We start from the raw sequence: 12,020 nt of genomic DNA on the forward strand, positions 1-12,020 counted from the left end.
TAAAGTCAAAGTGATCTCATGGGGAGGAGTGGGGGGAGAAACTGAGGCAGCGCACAGCAGAGTCACACTCAGCTGCAAGGGGGTGCTGCAGGAGGTGATGGTGACCTTCTAATCAACCTGGATCAATTTCATTTGAAACATGTTAATTTCACTAACGCTCTGCTTAGCACAAAAATATTCAAAAAAAACCCCAAACCCCCAAACGGCTGTTTCACTATGTGCTCGTTAAAACCACTCCCATTAGCAAAGCTCCTTCTAAAAAGAACTCTCTCCAGTTAGCCTTGCAGCACCTGTTAGCTTAGAGACCTACAGGAGGACACACCGGTAATTAGAATTTCGCATGCCTTAATGAGCGCTCAGAGAAGGGCTCAGCCTAGCACAGGGCCTGGCCTGGAGAGCTGACAACCCTCTTGAGGAATTACAGGCCAGCAGCAGAAACAAAGTTACTTGTTGCTTTAATGGGTTCCGCTGAGGCCATTAGAATGGCAACGCTGCTGGGAAATTCCAGTCTCTGTGGCAGTCTCGTGGGAGCTAACTAGAACAGAAAGTCAGAGGCATTGATTAAAATTAAAGAAAGGAAGGGACGGGTCTGTTCCTATGGCAGATAGCCCTGATGGGAAAGCCAAAGGGGTCGAGCTGTTCATTCCCAGCACCTGTGGCAGGTGATCCCTCCCTTCATAAATTCCATTAGACCCCCAGGTAGTGAGGGAATGTGATGGGGTTGGGAGGTGTGGCTGTAGTGAAACAGACAAGTAAACAAACCTCAATTTCCCACGAGGTTAGCAAAGGCGGCAGGGCCCAAGGGCAGTGAGCAAAAAGCAATTCTGGGTTTCTAGGCCTCAGTGACTGATGGTCATTGCTGTCCTGCCCATAACCCCCAGCTCTGCCGATGTCCTCAGTCCTAACCCACAGCCCCCTTCTCCCCAATCCCATCCCATCTCTGGGCTCACACACACAGCTGTCCTGGTGCCCCTCAGTCCTGACCCGCAGCCCCCTGCTGTCCCAGCCCTGCCTCCCTTACAGCTATCCTGATAGATCTCAGCCCTGACTTACAATACCCCCGTTGTGCCCGTCCTAACGCTGCCCATACATCAGACACATGAGCTATCACTGCTGCCCTGCCCCAAACACACAGTGCTGACAATTCCCCTCCATCCTGACCATTTGCGACTCGAGTTCACTGTCCCTCCTGCACACACACAGCTCTGTCAATGCACCACTGTTCTGACTGACAGTTCTCCCCCTGCAGCATTCCCCTTGTGTCTGCAGCACACAAACTAAGGAGCCTGGCCCAGGCCCTGCATCCTCAGACCTCTGGTATTTCTGTGGAGTTCTGAGCTCCGGCAGCACCTGCCACGCCAGGCCCGGACCAGAACTGAGCTGTCTCCATGCATCTCAAAGCAGCTTGCGCGTGCGCATGCGCACACACACACACACACACACCTGCCCCAAGAACAGGTGTCCTTCCTTCCAAGAGGGTGCAGAAGGGAAATACACACCCTACCCCCACACCCCGAGAGAAGAGGTCAGTGGGGATGCATGCACCTGCACCCACACACTGAGCAGGGGACAAAAAAACACACACACACAAATACACAGCAGATCCCAGAGCCTCTGGCAGGGGGAACAGCCTCACACACATACTGTCCCAGATACATAGGATCGATGCTGCACCCCCAGCTTTGGGCCAGTCCCTTGCAGGACCCTCTTTGATGGGCCAGACCCCTTCAGGGGAGGCCACGCGGCCTCACCACCTCCTGGACTGACCCCTGACTCCAGCCCCCCTGCTTCATCCCATGAGCTCTGTCCAGCTGTTCCAAGACCAGAAGGGACCACTGTGATATAGTCTGTTCTGTGAATAGCACAGGCCAGAGACCTTCACTCCCTGACCCCAGCGGGGAGATGACACCTGATCGAGTGTTTGAGGCATTGGACTGGCCCTCAGAACTCACACATCAGTTCCCTGCTTTGCCCCGACTCTCTGTGTGGCACTGAGTGGGTCACTTAGGTTGATGTTTTCACAAATGTAATGGGAACTGTGTGTCCAAATCACCTAGTCAGGACTGGAAAATATCAACCTTAAACTCTGGGCCAGATCCTCAGCCGTCGCTCCACTGGAGTCACCGGGCAGATCCCCAGTTGGTGGGACCCTGCTCTAGCTCCGCTGGAGTCACCTCATCCCTGTGTGTGCTCAGACACTACAGTGCTCAGAAGCATCTACCACCTACACAGAAAATGGGGGCAAAACCTGTCCCCACTGAGCTTAAAGTCCAACCTCCCATTGGCGTCGGCCTCACCAGGATTGGGGCCTACATGCGTTACTCGCTGATGACTTAACAATACAAAGGCAAATCTCAGCAGGTGTCTGGGGCGCTGCAATCCCATCCACAGTCCAAGCACCCCAACCAGCCCTTGGTGCACACAGGTCAGTCTGACTCAGCGGAGCAAACACTCAGGGCCTGGGTCCTAGGACGCTGTTAGGGAGATGGGTCAGAGCTTGAGTCCTGCTGAGACTCGGGTCCAAGCCCTGTCATTGTGCAGTGTGGACACGGGTCAAGCCGCAGACCCGAGTCAGAAGATCTGCACAATGCAGTATGGACATGTTAGCACGACTGTGAGACCCAGGTCCAGCATTGTAAACCCAAGCTTCCAATGCAGTGTGGACACTCAAGCACAGGCTTGGAAACACTGTGTCCACAAGCCCAGGTTTACAATGCAGTGTAGAAAACACCCTCGGAGATTGATCTGCTCCAGAGCAGTTCCACACCCTCGGGGGGGGAGGGGGGGCTCGCAAAGACTGGGTCAGGCTGGCTTTTCCAGAAAAAAGGGAACAAAGAAAGGACTTCTGCTCTGAAAGGATGAGCTTGGACTGACTCGGACCTGTCGAATGGACAGGACCTTCTGGGCTGGTGGAAGGATTGGAAAGACTCTGACCTGCTGGGGCCCCGTAAGACTGATGGGTGACTCCTGCTATGCTCAGTGTGTTTACATCTGTTAATTGTCTTTTCTCTGTGATACTTTTCCCACAGGAGAAGCCAGGAGTCCTGACTCCCAGACCTCCTTGCTCGACCCACAAGGCCACGTTTGCCTCCAGGAACCAAAAGAGAACCCGGGAACGCCATGGGCTAGTCCCCTACTCCAGTCCCCAGCATGCAAAGCCCAGCCAGAGCCAAGGAGAGGACGTAGCACCCAGGACTAGATGGGAACAGATGGACACGGACAAGGCATTACAGGCTGGAAGGTTCACACATTACTGGGTGTGCTACAATACGTGAGACCATTTATGGCCACATACATGTGAGTACAGATGGTCGTATGATTTTATTTTGTGTGGGGGGATTTTCTATCTATCTAGCTAAAGGCTCAGGTATACATACTGGGCCTGCTTCAAAGTCCACTGAAGTCAGATGGACTAGCCAAAGGCGCCAAAGAAGGTAGGCAATTAGCTTCTACCAACGGAGTTTATCTGAAGATCATTGAAAAGACTCACTCCAGCTGGAGTTTCCAATGGGAGCTGGTTCCTCAGCTCTCTCTGAAAGAGCCTCTCCTCTGACTTCATCGGGCTTGGAACAGGATGATAGGTTGGGATTTTCAGAGAGGCCAAACCCCCTGGAACTGGGTGCCTCAACCACTTCTTCCAAAATCCCAGCCACAGGGTTTAATTTGCAAAAGCCCAGTAATATGGGCTGAAATTCTGTGCCCGTTGAAGTTGAAGACAAAACGCCCTTTGATTTCAATGGGACCAGGATGTCACCGCTGGTATCGAAGTTCCACTATTCATAGCAGGAAGTGAGAATTAGGATCTCTGAATTCCATCTGGCCTTTGGGGAAATCTCAGTCTCAGGGCGGCATTCCTTCAGGGCTTAAGGCAATTAAATCAATTACCTGGTATCTTAATCCTTCCCCAGAGTCTCTGCACCATGAGGGGCAGGTAGCTGTGATTGGACTCCAGGTGCTGTAAATTGAATTTGTTGAGTTGCCTTCTCAGACACGGAAAGGCTGAAATAGGGACATGACCCAGCACAGAGTCATGTGGTGAAAGCTGTTCAAAGGGGGTCAGGGCTGGTTAACATAAAGTGGGAAAACTGTTTGCTTCCTTATGCTCCTGCAGTTTCTTGATAAAAATAGCACTTTCTTTCCAGGAAATTAACCAGCTGACGTTTTTCATCTTTTGCTTGAGTCTCAAGATGTCCTGAGAAGGGCCCCGTGCTGCCCAGGATGGACACAGCATGAGCATTAACCATCAAGATGGATGGTCAGGTTTTAAGCATTTCTTCCTGTGGTAGAGAATTCAGCAGCTGGGGACTGGGGACGGATTCACAACATGCAGCATGGGACAAGCTTCCTCCATCTGCTGCTTGTTTCCACCTTTCAGCCTTCACCATGGAATCGCATTTGCCAACACAACACTGTTCAGCTGGAAAATGTCTGACCAGCTCCAGTCCAGACCTAGACAGAGAGGAAATAAAGAATTATGCGAATCACTGCGCTCCTGTTTGCGTTCAGGATTGTCTAGCGAAGAGAAATCTGCCACTATGACAAAATGAGGTCGCATTTGGACAAGCAAAGATTCTGTTGGTCTGTCTGTCCAATAGCTGAACTCCGCAGAGATGGGACTAGGTTTACACTGGATGGCTCATGCAGGGCGAGGTCAGCGCAGCCACTTCTGCACCCCCTGTTGGCTCTTGGGGCTCCAAGTTGAATGCCCAAGGTAGTTTGGGGAGCAGATACAGGTGTCAGGGACTCTAACCCCGACGGCAAAGTTCGTTGTCTGACCGCAAGAGAGACAGGCAACACCAGCAAGGTCCGATCAAAAGCTCTTTATTGACAAGTGCACGCATCAATAGAGAGCAGCTCGTCTCCAGAGAGAACCAGCCTGCTCTTTACATCTTAGTATAAGCCTATATAGACAGTTCCATCGCGTCATAAATTATTCACTGGAGCAACCCACCCCCTTCTTCTAACAACTAGAAACTAGACACCTTTAGTATACATGCATGTCTAAAGTGAGAGATGTAGGGGAGTTAAAAACAAACAAAGAACAAAACCAGGGAGTGAAAACAAGGAGGCTGGGAAACTAGGGCTCTTATCAGTTCTTCGAAGGAGCTGCCCGAACACAGCACATCTGGTACTATGCCAGGAATGCAGCTTCTCTTTTATCTCACTTTTTCCCAGCGCTTGTGAGACATGCTGCTGCTTCTCAGTGTTTTCCACTCAGGGATTACCCACAAACCTCTGTTAGCGTGACTTTGGTCAGGTTGGCATACCTGGTTTTGTCTGCTATATCTTTATTCAGGCCTAACAATCCCCCCTTTGTCCCTAGAGGACCATAATGGGACTCTTGGGACACATATTCATTTAACAATTGTACGCGGGAGGCTAGTAAACCATGACCCAAGGTCTGAGTGGAGGTCCTTAAAACTAAAAGTGTGATCAAGAAATATAGCATGGTAAACAACAGAACATTCTTAATAGCTTGTAAATCCTTGTCAATTAAGCCAGAGTGATTAACAGAAAAGCAACATTTTTCCCCGATGCGAGCACAAGCTTCTCCCTAATTTAGCATTCATGGCATTTAGCACACGTTTATTTTGCAAAGTTACTTTTGCTACTTCATCAGTCTTTCGTTGCAACTTTTGGAAAGCATCTATTAATGCATTAGCTGTTTTTTTAAGCTCTGCAGAAATATTTACAACTGCTCTCTTGAGCTTAGCCACCCACAATCCAGGAATGAGTGCACGGACAAAAGAGCGGAATTCTGTTTGTCTGACAACTAAGGGATTGGGGCACTGACTATAAATCAGTTAGGTATACCAAGTGGTCTAATTTCCCAGATGTTTCGGTGAATAATCCAGTTTCATGTGCATCCTCCCCATGGACCCGTCAGGATTCGGTATGTGGAAGCCCACACCCCCCGGTCCAAATGCTTGGAAGGAGCACTGTAAATGTTTACACTTCCACCCAGAAAGTCTTTAGTATATCTTCATGACCACAGATCAGATGGTACTTCTGATGTTTCTGTAAGGGCAGTGGGCCAAGTCTGGTACTCAAGATCACTCCGAATGGCCATTAGCTGGTCATTCAGGAAATTCTGAATCTCCAAACATACTAGATCCCACTGCAATGCCTTCCCAGCCTCAGTGATATTTAATACCATCTTTCCTTGGTGTAGTACTATATTACATTTGTTATTTAACTATTTTAGGTACTTTTAAAAGGCATTGACATTAATAGCATAGGAGGGGGTTACATTATTAGTCACTGGAATGGTTTCAATACAGGTAAAATTTCCAGTGGCAGAACAAACTCTTCGGGTACTTGTTATTTAAAATCCAATACATGCTGAAGAATTTATCCAGAACACAGGGCACAGCCTGTAGAATAAACCCCAAAATCCAATCAATACCACATTCCCAAGCATGGGTCCCACAAATTTTTTCTGCCAGTGTACAATTCTTTGTTTCTTCACCAGGGTCAGTTCTTAATGTCCTTTCTAGTCAGGAATTCCTGGACTTTGGCAATTTCAGTGGAGTGAGTGTTCCTTCTTCTTTCCCAAAACCGTCGTGGTGCAGCATCATGTAGGGCAGAGGTTACTAGCACATAACCCTGTAATGGCTTTGCTTTTTGTAGAAAAATTCAAAGGCACAATAGATCTGTCGGTGGACAAGGGAGAGGTTACTAGCACGTCACTTTGTACTTTTTCCCTACTGTCCAGAAGATACAGTGGAGCTAGAAGGAGAAATAGGCTAATCATCAGTAGGAGAATTCTCCCGAGTTGGAGGGGTCTTTTTGCAGTGAGAATCATGGGTCCAAACAGTCAGTCTTTGGCACTTCACAGCGGTGTTGGTAGTCATCAGGACTTAAGGGCCTTTCCAGCATGGAGCCAAGGCAGTCTTTTCGTTGGTGGACCTTTACATCAATCCCATCTCCTGGTTGTAAGGAGTGGCAGGGCTGCTAGGGTCTTTGGGTAGTGATTCCTTACCTGTGAGAAAAGAAACTTAACACATTTCATTAGTGCCTGGCAGTGTTTTTCAGATCTCATAGCTGCATGGGCAAATTCAAGCTCTCCTTTTCCTGGTTGTTAACCAAGTATTAACTGTGAGCAGTGTCCTTGAATGGAGTCAGTGTCTTATCTATAGCCTGAGCTTGCTATTTTATTTTATTTTATTTTATTTTATTTTTTCAGTTAATTCATTCTGTTCTTTGTCCTTCTTTCCTTCTTGGCTTCTTTTAACCTGCAAAGGAAACTTTCACTTTTTACTTATACACCTTTTTCCCAACAATGAACACCTACGCATTGTCATTATACAGTACATTAGTCTTATTATTTAATGTATGCCACATATACCCTTTCACTAAAATAACTTTATTACAGAACTTTGGAGCAACAGGCCAGGACAAGCACACCCACTTTGAGGAGTTCACTTAATACAACCTGTAGTCCAATAGCTTCCCACCATCCCCAGCTCTCTGGCTAGAAATTTGAGGTAGCCAGAAGGATCCCATGTTCAATATGGGGAGTGGGTTAACTTTTCATGTCTTTGCTTTCAAAGACTGTTGGTATGCAAATTTTAACAACAATTTTTGCAATTAACAATTTGGCCAATGAAGTTTCTTTTTCTTACTTAAGGAAATGCATTAGACTTTAATATATCACATTGTCCTGATTTATTTAAACACTTTGTATTCCAAGTTGAACAAAACAAGTATGTGCATTTTAATTTAACCTTTTTTTGCCTGATTCCAAACCAGACCATCCCATGAAAACACTAAACACAACAATTCTGGCCACAAGACAAACACCACAAGACAGAACATAGAACACAAAACATAATTCCTATTGTGCCAGTAAATGCATGGTACGTTGAATGCTGTTCAGCTGGCATCAGTTTTCTCTGATTATCTGAAAGACAAAAAAAAACAGAGGTCTACCCCTTCTGGGCAGTCAATCATTGCTTAAAATAGACAAATACCCTTGTTGATTTCAGGAAAAACAGAGGATTTATCCCATATTTTATGTGTTTCATAGGTAGCCCAGGTTTCAGTGGCTCCTACCTTATCAGTTAGATAATTTGCATTAATACAGATGCTTTCTGGCTTGCTTTTTACTTTTAACTGTTGCTTTCAAACACTGAAAGAAAACATCACTACTTATAGTGCCCTTACAGCCTAATAAAATTTCAATTACATAGCACTATATACATTCTTCAGCTAATTTAACTAAATTCTAAATGATTGCAATTAACAATTTCTTTGCCTCAATTTATTTACAAACATTTCAAAGACACCAAGAACTTTCCTCTTTAGCATTTTTACAAAGTTCAACTGCTGTTTTCTTCAGCAACTACAGAGTTAACTTCTTACTCTCCCTTAAATCACTTGCTTGTCTCCCAACAGCCACTTTTATTAACTCAAATCACCATTCCAAGTAAGTCCTGGGTATTTGAAATCCCCATGCTTACACTTACTTACTCCTTCCTTCCACTACACCCTTAAAGTTTTCCAACCTGTTTTCCAATCTCTCTGTCTGTTGCCTGCCCGCCTGGGCCCGATCTTGCTTTTCTCACTGAACTGTCCCTTCCATAGGCACCAACTTGTTCCACTACCAGTTTAGCTAGGAGGGTGGGCTTCTCAACTAGCCCCCACCCCTCCTGGTCTCTTGCCTTAGACATTCTTACTTACAAAACTACCTGAGTCCTCCTTCATGAGGCTTGCCACCTGGACGAAGACACATGGCCCATTGGGCAAAGGCCATTTACTTAACATATAAGTTAAAGGACTATTCTTAGAGGGTTTACCCAGAGACTCATTCATCTGTTTGACACTTAAACAGAAAAGAGAATTACACAGAGAGCAGAGGGAATTACAGTCTAAGCCAGACTTTCCCACTTCTATACACTGACCGCTACAGGGGACGGGACAGAAGGATCTCAATTCCACCTCAGAGCTCTCTCGCACACATGGCTTCCACTCCGAGGAATTATGAACGAGAGGTTCAGTTCCGCCCACACGCCTAACACCCAAATGAACAGAGCAAAAAAAACAACAGTAACCGGTTAAACAGAACAGAACCAGAACCAGATAGTGTTTCCTTATCCTATTAGGACTCACTTTTACTCATGCAGTTCTCAGCATATAACACCAACAGTACCAAGCAAAGCAAACACAAAATAACAAGGGTAAAACAAATAGATGGTATAAATTCTGCAGGGTTCCCCTCTTCTTAATTGCTCACCAAACTGACAAATTTCTGTTACCAATCTATCCCTCGTGTCAGGTGATCAGGCTGACACTACAGGATCGTTGGGGGAAGATAAAGAAAACACACCATATAACTGAATTTTAAAGCTTCATTAATAAAATAATAAAACAACAACGGAGAGTGTTGGGAACGCTCCCACATCACTCAGGAAAATATTAATGCCTCAAGCCCGAAGCTCCTTTCATACTCACACACGTACGTTCAGACTGGCCACTTCTGTGTATAATGTTCAGAGGAGGGGGAGAGGTGGAAGGGAGATTATCCTGTTTACAGCTCGTCCAGAATTTCCAACATGCTTCTGCTCTTGGGAGGGCTGTTCTCTTACACCCTGGAATCTCCTGTGGCGTCTCTTTCAGAGATTCCAGTCCAGGTCGGCTGCCTGTGGCTTCTTTGGTGTCACCAAGCCACACCGACTCCAGGGTCACAAAGGCACTCTGTTGGATCTTACTGGACAGTTAAGCTTTGCAAATGTAATTTCAGTTCTGTAACTTGTATTTCCTTTGCTTCGCCTCTGTCTATATTTTTTCCTTCACAGCCAGCTGGGGCCGAAAGCAGCCCCTCCCTGCACCGAGCACAGTCCGCGCCGATTCCTGACCCTGAACGCAGAGCAACCCCCTCCTTCCATCCCGGGACCAAGATGATTTTTAAATTAACCCATTCCTTATGTCTTTTTCTCTTTCCCATTAAACATTCTAGTAGCAATGCTAACTACTTTAGACAAACTTTTCCCTTGCGTACCATCTGGATGCTCTCTAAATCTCTTTGCAATATCCTTTGCACATTGTGACATGAAAACCATTTTAACCATCTCCTTTCCATGATCAGTTTCAGGATTTAAATTCCCATGCTTTTTAACTTCACAAATCAGTCGAGCACAAAAGTCAGAGAGGTGCTTATCTGGATGCTGAACACAAGCAGTCACCTTGCTCCAATTTGGAGTAGCCTCCCCTGCATCTCTAATACCATTCAAAACAGCTTTTAAAAATCCATCCAACTTTGTCTTTTGAGCTGGATTATTGGGATTCCAGTTAGGGTCAGTAATTAGCCAAGGTGCATTCAAATGAGCTGCAGATTTTTCTTTTACTTTTTGTCTTTCATCTTTTGTCATGAGAGTATCTAATAACTGATTTACATTTGCCCAAGTGGGCACATGAGTGAAAAAGATTGTGCAGAACATTCTTTCCACTGCCTCAGGATTGTCTCATAAGTGAGGCATAGTGCACTGCCAGTTAAACAAATTTGAAGTTGCAAACAGGATATGGGTAAAACCATCTCATGTTCCCCAGCAACCAGTAGAACCAGATAAGTTCTCAACGAGGCTTGTCATATCAGGGGTGTCTCAGAAACATTCTCCCTCATGGAGTTAAGTAACCTAGTGGGGGTCCACAAGGGCAAGGACGAGGGCTGCTGTAATATTGGGGGTGTTTGAAAAGCAGTCCCTGACCAAGTTTGCAAAAGGCTGGCTGGAGGCTGCACAGAGGGGGTGAGGCTGCCTGATTCTTCTGAAGATGAGGGACCATCACTCTGAGCTCCCCCTTGATTCTCCTCTGTCCCTGAACTGTCCCTAACCTGCTTTTGAATCTTTGCACTCCATCAGGGGGGGAAAAACAGGAACAAAATTGTCCTCCTCCCGGTGCGGCTCTGGGGCATATGGTGGGGGATTTTTTTTACAAGAGCTCTCCATACAAACAGCTTCAAAAGCTATCCATCCCTCCATGGGTTCATAATTATACCATACAAACAAGTAATCCATTTGTCCCGGCCTAAGATCAACCAAAATATCCCTTAAGGAGTTCATCCTATCTGTGGAAAAGGTTTCACCCTCCGGCCAGTCTCTAGTCGGGGACAAATGAAAGGTAAATGATGGCCATTGGATCCAACACAGATTTCTCATCTTAAATTTAATTAGACCAGCTGTCTCAGAAATCTCTTTCCAATCTCTAAGTATCAGAGACAACGGGGCGTCCCCCGGGCACTTATTGCCAACTTGTCCCATTTTAATGAAGGGACTCTAACCCCTCTTTCCCGGGTCAAGGTAAAGGGACTCTAACCCCCACCTCCCCGCGTCGAGCGCTTGCTTACCTCTCCGGGGACTCAAACACCTGGACTGGGACTCAAACCCAGGCTGGGACTCTAACCCAGACAACTTGGATCCTGCGCAACCCTGGACTGGGACTCTAACCCAGACCTAAGTTGTCAGGGACTCTAACCCCGACAACCTGGACCCTACTCAAAGGGTAGGTGGACGTTGCTGGATTTCTACGAGCTTCAGCTGGTTCACAGAACACGCCTTATCGCCAACGCAGAGATAAGATCACCAGGCAAGGCTCCTCTAAACTGGAGGATGCGCGCTGCGTTGCCTCAGGGTCCGATCCCCCGCCGGAGAGTCAGACGGGTCCCGGCGGAGTCGCCAAAGATGTCAGGGACTCTAACCCCGACGGCAAAGTTCGTTGTCTGACTGCAAGAGAGACAGGCAACACCAGCAAGGTCCGATCAAAAGCTCTTTATTGACAAGTGCACGCATCAATAGAGAGCAGCTCGTCTCCAGAGAGAACCAGCCTGCTCTTTACATCTTAGTATAAGCCTATATAGACAGTTCCATCGCGTCATAAATTATTCACTGGAGCAACCCACCCCCTTCTTCTAACAACTAGAAACTAGACACCTTTAGTATACATGCATGCCTAAAGTGAGAGATGTAGGGGAGTTAAAAACAAACAAAGAACAAAACCAGGGAGTGAAAACAAGGAGGCTGGGA

The sequence above is a fragment of the Gopherus evgoodei genome, unplaced genomic scaffold, assembly GCF_007399415.2.
Source record: "Gopherus evgoodei ecotype Sinaloan lineage unplaced genomic scaffold, rGopEvg1_v1.p scaffold_199_arrow_ctg1, whole genome shotgun sequence".
Taxonomy (NCBI): Eukaryota; Metazoa; Chordata; order Testudines; family Testudinidae; genus Gopherus; species Gopherus evgoodei.